Below are 14,682 nucleotides of genomic sequence, written 5' to 3' on the forward strand. Positions count from 1 at the left end.
TTTAACATCTTCCCAAGGGATTCAAAGTCCCTTTTAATGTTCTGTAATTTCCTTTTTTGCAGCCTCCTGGGACCCTACTTGAATGAGACCTTGAGTGGGTAGTAGCCTTCTATTTTATCAGAGGCAGTAGAGTCTTCTTAACATCTGTGACATGTGCCCCCAGATAACAGCAAACTGCTCTGGAGAGGTTATTTTTGGTGGCAAATTCGGGGCCTCAGTGCCTCCCAGCAAGGAGTCTCAATTACCAAGGCTCGTCAGCTGTTTTTGGTGGCACTAGTTTTAATAGGACTCCTTGGTTGGCCCTGCCCCGCATGCTTGTTGTATGCAGTGGAAGCAGGGACAGGTAGCTGGGAAGGGGCCAGGTATGCTGTCTGGACATGCATGGGATCAGGAAGGCTGAGGCACAGATGGAACTGAACTTGGCGAGGGATGTAAAAATAACCAGAAGGGAGCCTACAGGTGCACTGGGCAGAAGTGACAGACCTGGGAGAGTGCACTCCCTCTGATAAATGAGGAGGGAGAACTGGCTTTAACCAACATGGAGAAGCGCAAGGTACTCTATGAGTGCTTTGCTGTCTGGATTCTGCTGGAGATATTCTTCCACCTGGCTCCTGGCTTGTACCAGCTGGAGAGAGCACAAAGGGCCACCAGAAGTTATCTCATAAAGGAATGGCCAACCTGCAGAAAAGGCTCCAAAGATCCCCCTCCCAAGCATGGCCAGGTTTACAACAGAGACTTTACCCTCGGCTTCCTGTTAATGAATCACCACCGAAGACCTGAAAGTGGTTCAGCACACCCATTAAAATCACAACCCTCCACACTGTTTCAAGCATATACCCCTTAATTTCTATGATGACAAACCTTATGACATATAGTAGCTGTTTGCCCCACTGCTTCAAGTACCCAGGAGGAAAAGAACACAAATGCATGCTGGCCACTTGTCTGATCTCAGGGCAGACTGAAGGCACCAGAAGGAGAGATGGAAGTGAGCAGAGGAGGACTGTAGCAAGTCATAGAGGCAAGGAATGAGGTGGAAAGCAAGTCAAGAAGGCCAACAGAATAAAACAAAGATGTACCAGATATGAAAGTTTATTAAATACCAAGTTGGAACATAAATATCTGGAATTAAATATAGCATATTAGTGTCATAAAATACATTCATATAAAAAGGTGCAGTACCAATTGGACAGAAGGTTGAAACATTAATTTTCCTTCTTCCCACTATGAACCGCTTCAGGTTCATCATGTGTTCATCTACCAACTGTGAATGTCTTAAGATGGGTCAAATTCTAATGCAAAATCCAACAAGGATATCAAGTCAGAAATATCAAAAAGGTCACATTAAAGCTTTCTTGGCACTGCTACACACGCACAGTATTTTTAAACCCTAGGTGCGTGAAAGTGACAGCAATGTAAAGTGCATTCTTCTCCAGCTTAATCACTGCTAAAACTTCCACTTAACCAGCAGAAATATTCACAGCATCAGGACGGAAACAGCTGGCAGGAATCCAATCAAAATCTCCTATGCGTTAAAATAACACTGGAGACTCTACCACAAACAGTGGAAGGGTTAAATAGAACCAAAGGAGTGCTTCTGGTAAAACCTTTAACAAAAAACATGGAGCAAAATAATGTGTCAAAAACATTTTGACAGTTCCGTCAAGTTCAAGAGCCAACCTTACTCAGTCTGACAGTAATTAAAAATAGATATGGTTCTTATCCTGAGTGCAAAATAAACTGACTGCCCCTCGGTGACCAACAGGTAAGTGCAGAGTGTCAACCTATTTAATATATTTAAAATTTATATTCAAACCGCAGTAAAGATGTTTCCACACTAAGCTGCAGGATGGGAAGTCACAGACCTCCTATGTAAACAAATGATCTCCAGTACTTTTCCCTTTACATTTTAAATAAAAATATATTTAGATCAGGTAATTTTGGTTTAAAACATCCCGGTACTCCTGTACCGCTCTGCAAAGGGGATCCTGGTCAACATTGAGATTTTTTGAAGATCCATAAGTAGATTTCATTGGAGAAGCTCTAGCAGTTTCAAGCTCAGCGGTGGCTGGAAAGAAAAGAAACAAGATTGACGATGTTACTTTTACAGTAGATTGAGTCAAATCAGTCACTGTAAAAACATTACTGATAACTGATCAGGCTATGCTCTAGAGAGATATTTAAAAACTTCCAAGGAAAACACAAATCAAAAAGGAAGGCATAAAGGAAGAAACATTTTTTCACATTCAATGATCAGCCAATACAATTTTTAAAGCTAGTTAAAGAAATTCCAGGTTTTAGAAACACAGAATGGTTTGGGCTGGAAGGGACCTTTTAAGATCACCCAGTTCCAATCTCCCTTCTATAGGCAGGGACAGCTCCCTCTAGACCAGGTTCCTCAGAGCCCCATCCGGACTGGCTCTGAATGCCTGCAAGATGGGGGCTATGCACAACATCTCTAAGCAACCTGTTCCAGAGTCTCACCACCCTTACATTAGGAAGTAAAGAGTTTCTTCCTAATATCTAGTCTAAATCTACCTACTTTCAAGTTTACAGCCATTTCTCCGCATCCTGTTATTACATGCCCATATATATATATGAAAGTTTTAGCCTTAACTTTAACTGCCAGGGATGTCTTAACTTTCCCTGGCTAAACCCTCTTTCGTTCATGGAAACACATCTTCGATGGAAGCAGAAAAGGATTTTCAGTACTTCCATCCATCAGCCTTTTCCAGACAAGATCCCCAGACCAAGCAAATACTACGGCTCCTACTACACATGTAATTATGTTTGAATATGCAAATGAGCACATGGCAATGGGTTTCTGTCTATTCAGGGAAATTGGAAGAGCTGTGAAGCAACAGCTGGATTCTCAAGGGCTCCCTGCTTCAAAATAACTCTAGGAACAGCAGCAGTGACTCTGGCAGAATGCTAATTGTGAAACAGTATGAATTCTTCTCTGAAGACCTGGCCTTTTATTATAGAACAGGCTTTACACTGCATATTAAAAGCAATCAGTTCATGCTGTGTTTGCCTATATATTGCTGAATGATTTTTACCTAAAGAAAGGCTATCTTTTCCACTGATTCTTCTTTATCCAAAGACAAGTATGACAACATGTCAGGTACAAAAAAAAGCAATGAAAAAGAGCGAGCAAAAATTAAGAACACCAGAAAATGTATATGGTATATTTGAAGTGCTGAATGCAATGAATGTATGCAGAAAGAGAAGTAGTGACAGAAGTCCATAAAAATCTTATTTCTGGGCTTTTTTTTTTTTTTTTTTTACATTTGATGTTTGTGCCTGAGGATGAAAGGTGACTTGAACTTAAGCCAAGTGTATCTGTGCGGGGGAGATGGTTTGCTCTCCATGCTTCTTCTCAAAAGTAGCTGCAGAACATTCTGAAGAGTATATTGGTTAGCAGGAAGTTTTCCATTAAAACTCTCTAAGTTAGAGTTAAAAACAGCCCCACACTGTGCTTCAAACAGCACAAATCTTGACAACTTTTGAAAATAATTACATAGAAGTTACGAACAGTCATCACCTTCCTTAAAAACACTGATATCAGAGTAGCATATTACCTTGCTGAAGTTCCTTATTGATTTTTTCCTCCAATTCCTTCTGTACCTAGAATTATAAATAACACATGCATTATAAATAACACTGCACATTTTATTAAGTAACAGAAACCAGCTTGGATCGCTAGAAAGGAGCATTTGCCCCTCGCTCTCCCAGGAGATGTTTATTTACTGTCATTTATTCTGAATGCAAAGTTTTCATAAGGAGAAATTAGACTTTTTAAAGGGCCACAGTCCAAACACCGTATGCGATCATTTACATTTGAAGATATTTGCGACTCCTGTGTTATTTTCCATCAGGTCTTTAACGCATAGAAGTAATTGTCAAAACAGACAGCATATAGCTTCCAGACTCATGTCATTAGCAAATACAGTTAAGTGCTTGGAGCATGTGGCTTACGCGGAGAGGCTGAGAGCATCAGGACTGTTAAGCCTGGAGAACAGAAGGCTTGTGGTCTCACCTACAGGTGTAATTATCTGACTGTGGGATGCAGCATAAAGAAGACAGAGCAAGACATTTCTCGGTGGTGCCAAGTAAAAGAACAAGAGGAACAGGCAGAAGTCAAAAGAGTGGAAATTTATAAGACTGCTAAAAATCAGGAGTGCAGACAGGAAATAAAATCAGAAAGGAAACAGAAACTGAGAGACGGAATGGGAAGTAGGTGTTCCCTTTCTTATGCTACCAGTAGGAAAACTGGTTTCATGAATCCATGCACTCACACTGGTTGCAGCTAGCAGAAGTCACTATTATTTCCTGCACCCACTTTTCAGAGCTGCATTTCTTTCTCTTGTTTGTAATCAGTGCAATTTGTTTTTTCAAACAGTTGCATGGACAAAGTAATTGATACCAGCATTTTGAATAACAGCGGCGTAAAGTATTTTCAGCTTCTTATCCTTGAAGCTTTATCAAAGCTTTTGCAAAATCAAAGCCAAAATCTACACGAGCTTCCTCATCCCAGGAAATGCTCACACTCTACTTCAGATAACCTCCCTTACTTTGAAAAACACCAAATGTGCACTGAGAGCTTTACATAAAAACAAAAGTGCAAGATGACTACACGAGGCAAACTCCAATTTAAGTTCCTTAGTTTCCAGTTATTATGAACTTTACTGTCAGGAGAACTTGTAATCTCCTCCATCCAAGAAGGCAGCACTTAGTTTGAATTTAATGGCAATACAGAGGTGGTTTTTTTTGTTGTTTTTTTTTTTCCCAATAGAAGGAAACAGATTACTGGAAAAATCTGAGGTATAACTGCAGCAAAGACAAGGCTCAGAGTCAGGTAAACTCTTGTCTTTTTAAGTAGCCTGGTGAACAGGCCAAGTACTAAGCAGCACAACTGGCAAAGTACTTCAAAGCTATTGCAGAAGTTGCAATCATGTATAAATTGCTGCAAAATATTATAAAGCTGTGAAGACTTGAAGAGTAGGTTGTTGTTTTCTCAGGTAATAATACATAGCAGGAAGCACAAAAAGAAATGTTTACTAGGCACAGCATGCATCCCACAGCAGACTGTATAGGAAGAAGCAAAGCAATCATACTCACATCATCCTAGTTTTAAAGGATGTCTTTGTTAGTATTAATGTACTAAAAGAAACTAAAAATGAAGATCAGTAAGGAAAAAAACAACGTGGCTTGACCAGAGATGTCTGATGGGCTGAGCAAAGATGTCAAAGTTATCCATTTCAAGTATGTCATACACTTATGCACATTCTATACAGTAAAGTTTAATAAATAGCTTAGCTGGGAACTTCCAATGCCACAGCAGCTGCTTATTAAATTTTCTCTAGTTGAAAAAAAAGAAAAAAAAAACAATACAAAAACCTTACATAAGTACATAGTTATGTGTATATACAGTTAGATAGTTCATCATTTAGATGTCAGTATTTTTGGTGTCTGAGCACTCTAGGAATTCTGTACAATCTTAATGACCTAAAGTCTTCATCACTGAAGAGTATTTCACAATGCTTACCTTATCCATGTACACTTCAACTTTTTTTCTTGCCAATAATGCAGTCCCAGCAGCATCTAGGAAGCATTCCCCTTGGCTGAAGCTTCTGTTCAGTGTGGAATTGTTTCTGAGATTTCCCAGTTCAGCTGAATATTTTCCTGGACTTGCAGTAGGACCTCCACTGACAGTGCTGCTCGCAATTAAAGATTTGTTTCTTTGGCGTTCCTCAAAGAGCTTACAATTGGCTTCTGCAAGTCTCTTGGTTGTTCTGAAATATTTAAAAACACACAAAGAATTATCTTTGATAATATTTTTGCAGAGTCACTTCTTCCAGGTCTTTGACTACTATTCAGCTTTTGAAAAGAGAAGGCATTAGAAGTCCAAAATGAGAGGGGCCCAAAGGCCATGTGTTAAAATGCTATCAACTTCAAACATGGGCCAGTGATGCCATAACTAGTGGTGTGACTGCTAGAACACTGAAGTGAAATGATGGTGGTTCCAAAAATAAAGGGGAAAGGTTTTAGAGGGTTACGCTTACATCCATAGTGCTGACAAGACACAGAAAAAGGATTTTAGGAGGAAACAGTACAAGGTTTTTCATGCAAGCTACTGCTACTTCACGTCTTGTTACCACTCCAAAAAAGCACGCACTTACCTTTCCAGCTTATTTGCTAGCCTTATTCTCATTTTCATTTCTTCACGATGCAGCTCTTTGTATTTTCCCAGTTCCGCAAGCATAGATTCGTTTTGAAAAATACTGTCTTTGGTATTTTTTATTTTGTCCAACTCACATTCAACCTCTTTTATTCTGCACTTCAGCTGGTCTCTCAGCGAGGCATGATGATTTTCTCTGATTTGTTCTATCTTGTCTTGTGAGGCTGCCTGGACCTGAAGCAGATAATACAATTTCAACCATTGCAAAGAAAAAGTGAACTGCATCTCCCTATACGGTTGCCCATAACCAATTTAAAGGGCCCAGTTTTACTCAACTGAGTCAACTGGACCTTTTCACTACTATCAGCAATCAAGGCAAAACCCTGGAACCAACACGTTAAATAACTGTTTTCATCCAGACAGATCTGCTCTTAGCAATATTACTTATGGGAGCAGCTACTAAAAGAATGCTATGGCTGAAGGACAGGGCACACAAAAAGGATTCTACAAAGAAATTATGAGAATCCCATCCCCACTCTTTCTGCCCCACGGTAACTTCAGTGACTTCTTCCCTGAGCATTTTATCCTGTACAATGATAAAACATAACTTGTACGTATGGCCAAGCCATCTCTAAGTTATAGCATTCATGTGATGAACAGCAATAACAAGATGACCAGATGGCCATAGCTTCTTCTAAGAACTGCAAAACAGAAGTCTGTCAAGGGACGGCTATTAGCTTGGGGACCTGCAGGCAAATTACACACACAAAAGCACTTTCGCCAAACAATTTTCCATTCTTCCACTTCCCTTCAGGAAATATAGAAGTATGGCACTAACACAAAAAACTAAAGTACGAACAAGAAATGGCAAAAAGAAGTTACATAATAAAAACTACAGACATACACAACAAATTCACTTACCTGCAAAAACAAATTGACTTCTTGAAGTTTTTGATTTATTTCTTGTGCAGCTCGCTCTTCCACTTCTTTCTTGTATCGTTCGATTTGGTTGTAAGTCATCATGTGCACATTGTGGACAGCCTCCAGATGTTGTCTCAGGTTTGCCACCTCTTCTTTCAGCTGGCATCTGGTCTTCTCTAGTTTTTCATGTTTTTTCATGTTTAGAGCCAGCAGTTCTTGCAAATAATGGTTTTGTCCTTGTAGTTGGACGCATTTTTTACACTCTAAATCCAGCTGATGAGAAAGTTCAGTAACCTACAGACAGTAATAAAATGAACTTAGAGGGGTGTAAAATTATTCTCTGAAAATTTATGAAGGGGAAGACCATCAAGTCTGTAACTGTCATCTGCTGACTCAGTACCCGAGTCAAAGGAAAGACAAGATCATCTTTTAAGGGAAGAACAACTTTTAAGTTCTTGCCAATAGGGTTCCTTGACTTACAACCTTCCTCAGTTCTGCAGCAAGTAAAAGATCAACAAGTAGCAAACTAGCAGAATTTCACTTACGGGAGTGTGCTGAAAGGCACTAGGGCCATTCTTTTGTGCACTGCTCTACTGCTCGATGGAAATCAAACCACTCTACCCAGACAGCAGAAAGAATGCCTATCATGCTTCAGGGGGAATGTTCCAGTACAGAGTTAACTGGGCACAGGAAACAAGTACTCCTCCTGCCATTGCTCTTGAAAGCTTTGTAAACAGTGCTTCAAAAAGCAGCTTCCACAGCAGTGGTAAAGGAAGGTATTTTCTCTCTAGGTCAAATCCAGTGTCTGGTTGCAAGAATATGTACAAAATATGAGATGTTTCAGTAGTTTCCAAGGTCAACTGTGAAGCCAATTTTCTCTCCCAGAAATATAACTTTTCCATACCTACTGAAAAGAATATTACAAGTCTCTAGAAATTAACATGACCCAAACAAAACAACAACAACAACAAACAAACAAACAACAACAAAAACAACAACAACAAAAAAACACCAAAAAAACCAAAAAGAAACAACAAGAACTTGCCTTTGTTCTTGATTTTTCAACTTCATTCACCATTTCAGAATACCTGTTCTTCATTTCTCCCTGGAAATTGAACTGGGAGTCTCTTTCTTTGGCTTCATGCATCTTTAGTTTTTTCACAGCTTTCTTCAAAAGGCTCTTGAACCTGCACAACAAATCAGTCAAGAAAATAAGCAAAGGAACTAGGTATCTATTTGTCACGCTTGTACAAGAAAAGCATAGCTATGGCTTGCTTCATTTTTAACATGCTCAACAGGCCAAAAGTTAATAAGAAAAACCAGCATTTCAATGCAATAGATCACCTGGAGGGTCCAAATTTCACCTCAACAGAGGAAAAAAAGACTTCCCTCCCAGAAGTGCAAGGCAGCCTACATTTGCTCTTCTTATGGCAGCTACAGAAAATCATAGGCTCATGTACCAGAACTGTCTTGCAAGAACTGATGTGAGATCTGAATTTGCTCAGAGTTAAACACACCTGCTTTTACATGCAAGTTCCTTAAAGCCTGACTTCTAACCTACATGAGCTCTCTTTCAAGTACTAGTGAACCATACCTGTCACATTCCTTCTGCAGTTCAGTATTTCTTTCCCTTTCCTGGTCAAGACATGCTTCAAGTGGTCGTTTCAATTCTATCGGCTTCTTCACATTCTTTCTTTCATTCTCACACTTTCAAAAAACAAACAAACAAAAATACATGATACACTCAGCACAGGACAGTACACATAGCAACTGCAGATAGCACATATCCATCCTTTTGCCACATTCAGCAGAACACTGAGGCACAGGATTCTTGTAAACATTTAAATCACTTCAGGCTTCACACAAGCGGGCCAAGACCTAGGGATACCAATTAACGCCCCTGCTGAAGCAAATGCTCCTCTGCCCCCTTATTGGGCTTCGTCCCAAAAAGCTGGAAAAAAGATGCTAGAGAACAGCTTCCGCAGTTCCTCTGCTAATAGGTCAGCTTGCACAGGTAGCCACAGCCCTGGAGAACACTGCACACTCTACAGCATTCATTCCAATGACCAGCAGGCTCTTGTGGAAGAGTCTGCTTTTCTGGAATTCACCAGTGTCTTCTCAGTCATTACTTCCATATCTTATTTGTGGGTGTTTACTAATTTAGTTGCTGTTCCTCATGGTGTTTTTTCAGACAAACTACAGGAGAACTGGCAACTAGTTCTGTAGTTTGCATTTGCACCTTATTTATTCTGCAACGGTTTTAAGCTCCTGTTATTCTGAAAACATGCAGCAGTTCCTCCGTACACTGCACTGAAAATAAGGGGTGTTTTAATCCTGCTTGGAAATCAAGGGGTCAGACAATAACCAGAAGGAAATCAAATAAAGAACACAGGAACTGCTGCCTTGCTCCATGTGCTCAACTGGTATCAAACCACACCGTCTTTCTGACAGCACAACTCCGAGATATTCTCTTGGCTTTTATTCAATTCCTTCATGACACCCAAATCACAATAGTACTCAGGGCCTGAGTAGCAGGGATATAAAATCAGAGTATGTAAGAACTCAAGAAAATGTCAGCATTGCTCTGGGTATTGGCTAGGTGTTAGGGACTGTTTTCTGGGCTCACTTCTTCTAAAAGCTCAGCATTTTCCCTACTCAGTTTAGCAATATGGTCTTCAAGGTGGGCTCTCGACTTTCGATCTTCCTCGCACATCATGCATGAGCCTCTGGATGTCATAGCCAACATATTCTGATTTTGTATCTATGGAAACAACAATGACAAAGGGAATGCCAAGATAACCAGAGAGACAACACTGCACATAAACTGCATTATAAACTATTAACTCAAATGGAGGCAGGGCTAAGCTCTCACAACTAAGGATCTATAGTGAATGTTACACTGAGTTTATAAAAGATGGCTTGAGAAGCACCATCAAGAATAGCACTTAATGCTAGTGGAAAAAGTGAATGCTCTCTATACGATAAAATGAGGTTACATCATTTGGAGATAAGAAGACACACATGCAACATTAACTCACAGTTTTCTTAAAATTCCCTACACTTACTGACTGTGAAATAACTGCAGATCTCCTCAGAGCAAGAAAATGTTTTCAGAACAGCAATGTTACTTATCCTTTTACACAAAGGAGCAAAGATTTGCATCACAGATGCATTTGTGTGTAAACAAGTTTGCTTATTCAGTTCCCTTTGTAAAGAATGAAAGTTGTCTACATGCTTTGAATAGCACATTTTAAGAAAAAGAGAGACATCCCTGACGTACAGAAGGACATAAAAACCTGAGCTTAAAGGCTTATATGACAAACTCATAAAACTTCCTCATGTGTCTTTACAGGATATGTTAAATGTCGGTTCTCCCTATGTGACAATGTATGGGTAAAATACAGAAGGGTTAAAAATGCTAAAAACCTTCTAATTGGTATATCACCAAAAGAAGATGACAGGAAAGGAACCTGGAAAAGAACTCAGACTTTTCTGGTGCAGATAATCAACAGCTTTTCCCTTCCACTAGATCCTTCTTATTCTCCCTATAGCAGCTTAATTTTCCAACAGCAAACTAATTAAAGAATATTCCAAGGTTACACAAGATGCTAAGCCATGCATGCGCACCAGCTACTTCCCAGCTGCCTGCCACTGACTGCACAGCATTACTTCACCTAGTTGTTCTTTCCTTACCTCAGCCCCCTGCGGGGCAGTAAAGTACCAACACATATTCACAAATGGAAAAAGAACCTAATGAGCTCAGGTGGAAACTATGACAAAGCTCTGAAGATAAAATAGATTTCTCACATCCAGGTTTCCCCTCCCAGATCTCAACCACACATCTCCCTCCTGCTCACACTGTCCGTCCTATCCATCAAAAGAATCATGCTGATTAACACAAACATTTTCATACTACTGCAAAGACAGAAATGGCAGCAGTGAAAGGTGGAGATTTACAACCTTTACCTTATGGGAAAACTCTCAAAACTGGAGAATAGACCATCAGGATTTTCAGAGTACCCTACAGTCACACCACAGCTCAGATGACTCAGCTCCCCTATGATCCCCAGGAAAACCACATAACTTCCCCACGAAAAATATCTAAATAGGCTCAGAAGCTCACATAAAAAAATAAAAAATAAATAAATAAAAGGGAAGTTTATGACTGGCTTACTGAGGCTTCAGTTCTCTTGTCCTGGTGTTGCGCAGCAGCTTCCACCCTGGCATTTTCCATTTCAAGCCTTAAAGAGAAGCACAGATCTTATTAGACAAATCCATAATAGCGCACACTGCAAAAGAATGGTGTGAAAGAATGCTATTTAAAGCAAGAGCTTCTTTTAAAATCATGTTTTACCCTGATGATGCAACAAGGCAATTCTGACGTTTTCAGAGAATCCCAGAAAGCAAAACCTTGCTTCACTCTGTTATTTTCTTACCGTTGGACATGTTCTTCCAGCTGCTTTATTGTAGAACTGCTTCTGGAAGCTGCTAACAGAAGGTCTTTCATTTTTTGGTTAGAAGCTGATATTTGTCTTTCCTTATTATCTAGGTCAGTCTTCAAATCTTGAATGCAACGCTCATATTGAATACGCTGTTTTTCAGAGTCATGTAACTGTAAAGTAGCAATGAGAATCCTCAGCAGCCCGGTTAGGTTCAGTATAGAGAGCTCAGTGAGCACTGAAGAATTTGGATATTGCATGTATCTACATACACCCCCTACCCAAAGTACTGGAATCGTTTCCAATTCATTCAAGCCTTCATTTCTCTTAGCAAATGAACAATAACAGATGATATTTCATCATCTGTGACACTGGCCTCTCCCATCTGCACAAAGGATTTTCTATAACACCATTATGAGCATTGACACTGCCAATCCTACCTTCTCAGTGGCTTGTGACATCCTGAAATTACTTGTTTGCTATTCTATCGAAAATATTAACCAAAAAAACCTCATCCTTTTCCTAAAGTGATTTCACAGCTCATTAGTATGTTATTATGGTAGATGTTTCAGAAAAAACCCACAACTCTCACAGAGAGCAAAAAAGAAAAACTCAAATTCAGCTGTCCAGTATTTCTACTTTTTCTCAGAAATCAGACACCAAACTTGGCCAAACCAAAAGCGATAACCTGCTGAGACACCAGGTCATTTTGCAAAGCAGCTTATCAAATACAGATCTTCTCCAGTTAAAGACATAATGACTTCGTGTCGAAGACCACCCAGTCATGGACACCAAGTGCACAGAACAATGCAGTTCATATACTTGTCTTTAAATCTATACCCCTGAATTTATTTCTAGGATAGGAGGACATTTGCTTATACTTTGAACTCTCTGCTCTGATTTGGCACAGGCATGACTGTGATCACAGATGACAAGGGGCAAGTTGAGAAGACTAAGGGGATAAAGACCACCTTATAGTGTTTACAACCAACCTTATAAGACACAGAAAAACAATTTGTAAATTCAGAGCACCTGTGTAATGTTGCTTCAGATAGTTGGTAGTTTGTACACATCCCATCCACAAATAAATTCTTAATTGTGTTTGACACCAGGAGAGGGAAGTAAGTTGGGAAAAGAAAGAACACTGCTACAACACCCTGGAGCCACAAGAAGAACTTTAGCCGTGGGGCTGAAGAACGGCTCCTACTTGCAAAAGAAACTAGTTGGCTTTTTGATGATTCTAGTAACACTTATCTTTCACTACAGAGGAGGAGGCCAGCTGGCAAAGATTTCACCAGCTTCATGAATTATGACAGGGTATCACTGCTAACCTCCTTAGCTCTCTCTGGTACTTGCTCTCAGAACATTATTTTTCTCTTCTTCACCAGAAACAGGGAAAAATCACCCTCAGATTTTATGTGTAAGTTACAGCCTCTCTGTACCTTAGCTTTAATCCTGTCCAGTTCCTTCTGCAAGTGCAATTTGTCTTCCTCAAGGTCACTGCGGTAGCATGTAGTAACTATAAGGGAAGCTTCTGACATAGACTGCTTTTTAAGAGCATCAGCAAGCTCCTGCTGCAGCTGTCTGACCAAACCCTAAGGAAACAGATAAACATGAGGAAAAACATGAAACTTGACTTTACTCCTTTAAACTGACTATATTATACAGTTCAGTCATTTACCGGTCCTCCTTAATTCTAAGAGAAAAAACAATGAACCACAACAAAACAACACAATTTGGTCCTATGTGTAAAACTTACACCTGATGCATTTTAGAAATACAAAATCATTTTATGAATTGAAACATTTTAATTTATTCTAATTGTATAGCTTACCTCTCTTTCTACTTTGTCAGTCTCATATTTAAAGACTTGTTCCTTTAAATCAGTACACTTGGTATTTAATTCCTTGTTTCTCTCTTCCATGAGGTAAACCTGCTTTTCACTGTCAGCTCTGAGTTTGTTGAACATATCATGAAATCTGTCCTGGACATCATTCACAACCTTTTCTTTGATGATCTCCTTGTTCCGCAAATCTTCCAGCTGCTGACGGAGTAAAAGGTTTTCACTTTGGAGCTGGGCCAATTGTTCCTGCATAGATTCATGCTTTATCATAAATTTACTGACTTGATCTTTCTCAAGTTGCCACGCATGCTCATTTTCTTTTGCTTGACACTGGGCTTGATTTAAGTCTTTTTGTGTCATTTCTAAAAGCAGTGTTTTTTCTCGAAGTGTTTGTTCCAACTGGTGAAGCTCGTTTTCTAGACTATTAACTTTGCTTTCCGTTTTACTCAGCTGCTGAGACAAGCTCTTGTTGCTCTCTCGCACCTCAGAGAGCTCACGATGGAGCTTGTCTTGTAAACGAAGCCATTCATCACGTTCTCTCTGAAATGTTCGTTCGGCATCACTTTTCAATGACTGATGATGTTCGAGATCTTGAACCACTGCATTCAAGCGGGAACAGAATGATTCAATCTCTGTTTCCAGTCTGTCTTTGCTTTCTTTTTTCTGTTCAAGCTTGGAAGTTAGCATTGCAGATTCCGTCTTGAGTAAATTCAGCTGTCCATTGTACTGAAATACTGTCTGTGTTGAGGTTTCCTCACTCAGTTTAAGTTCCTTCTGAAGAGAATCATTCTTTTCTTTCAAAGACTCATTTTCCTCTAAGTATTTTCCTTCATCCTCCTGGTGCTTAAGTTTTACTTGATCGAGTTCTAGTCTTAGCATAGCAATCTCTTCTTGCAGTAACTGATTTCTGTGTAGCAGATCCTTTTCTCTGTCATTAGTGTCAGATTTCTGTGTGATAAAGGACAATAATGAATAGTTAGTTGGGAAATAAATTCAGGTTTAACCCATCAGGCAGCTAGGCACCACACTCTCATCACTAAGTGGGATGAGGGAGAGAACAGGAAACAAAACAGAACTCATGGGCTGTGATAAAAATAATTTATTAAGCAAAAAGATGAAGGACATGGAAACAAGAAAGTGATGACAGTATAATAACGAATTCAAAAGCCAAGTAATAGGATCACAAACAGCCTCAGCCAGCTTCTTTCCTAGTGAATCTCCAGATATCTGGACATTTCACGGGTAGAAACCTTAGAAATGATTGTAACAACTATACAGTGAAGAACAGCAGGCAGTTTAAG

At 39.6% G+C, this 14,682-nt stretch overlaps 1 pseudogene across 1 annotated transcript in view; it reads right to left on the minus strand.

The window, feature by feature from the left end:
* Window positions 1-1,073: 1,073 nt before the first annotated feature.
* The window catches only part of LOC146756801 (ankyrin repeat domain-containing protein 26-like), a 41,693-nt pseudogene continuing 28,084 nt past the window's right edge, over window positions 1,074-14,682 (minus strand). Inside the window, exons 23-33 of the transcript XR_014937377.1 lie at window positions 13,373-14,329; window positions 12,981-13,133; window positions 11,536-11,711; window positions 11,274-11,340; window positions 8,694-8,806; window positions 8,145-8,286; window positions 7,100-7,393; window positions 6,180-6,412; window positions 5,546-5,792; window positions 3,579-3,624; window positions 1,074-2,065 (exon numbers count right to left, since the gene is read on the minus strand). The product of XR_014937377.1 is annotated as an ankyrin repeat domain-containing protein 26-like (transcript). The remainder of the gene's footprint in view (window positions 2,066-3,578; window positions 3,625-5,545; window positions 5,793-6,179; window positions 6,413-7,099; window positions 7,394-8,144; window positions 8,287-8,693; window positions 8,807-11,273; window positions 11,341-11,535; window positions 11,712-12,980; window positions 13,134-13,372; window positions 14,330-14,682) is intronic.

This window comes from Coturnix japonica, chromosome 26 (genome assembly GCF_054131305.1).
Source record: "Coturnix japonica strain WE chromosome 26, WE-NBRP24, whole genome shotgun sequence".
Lineage (NCBI taxonomy): Eukaryota > Metazoa > Chordata > Aves > Galliformes > Phasianidae > Coturnix > Coturnix japonica.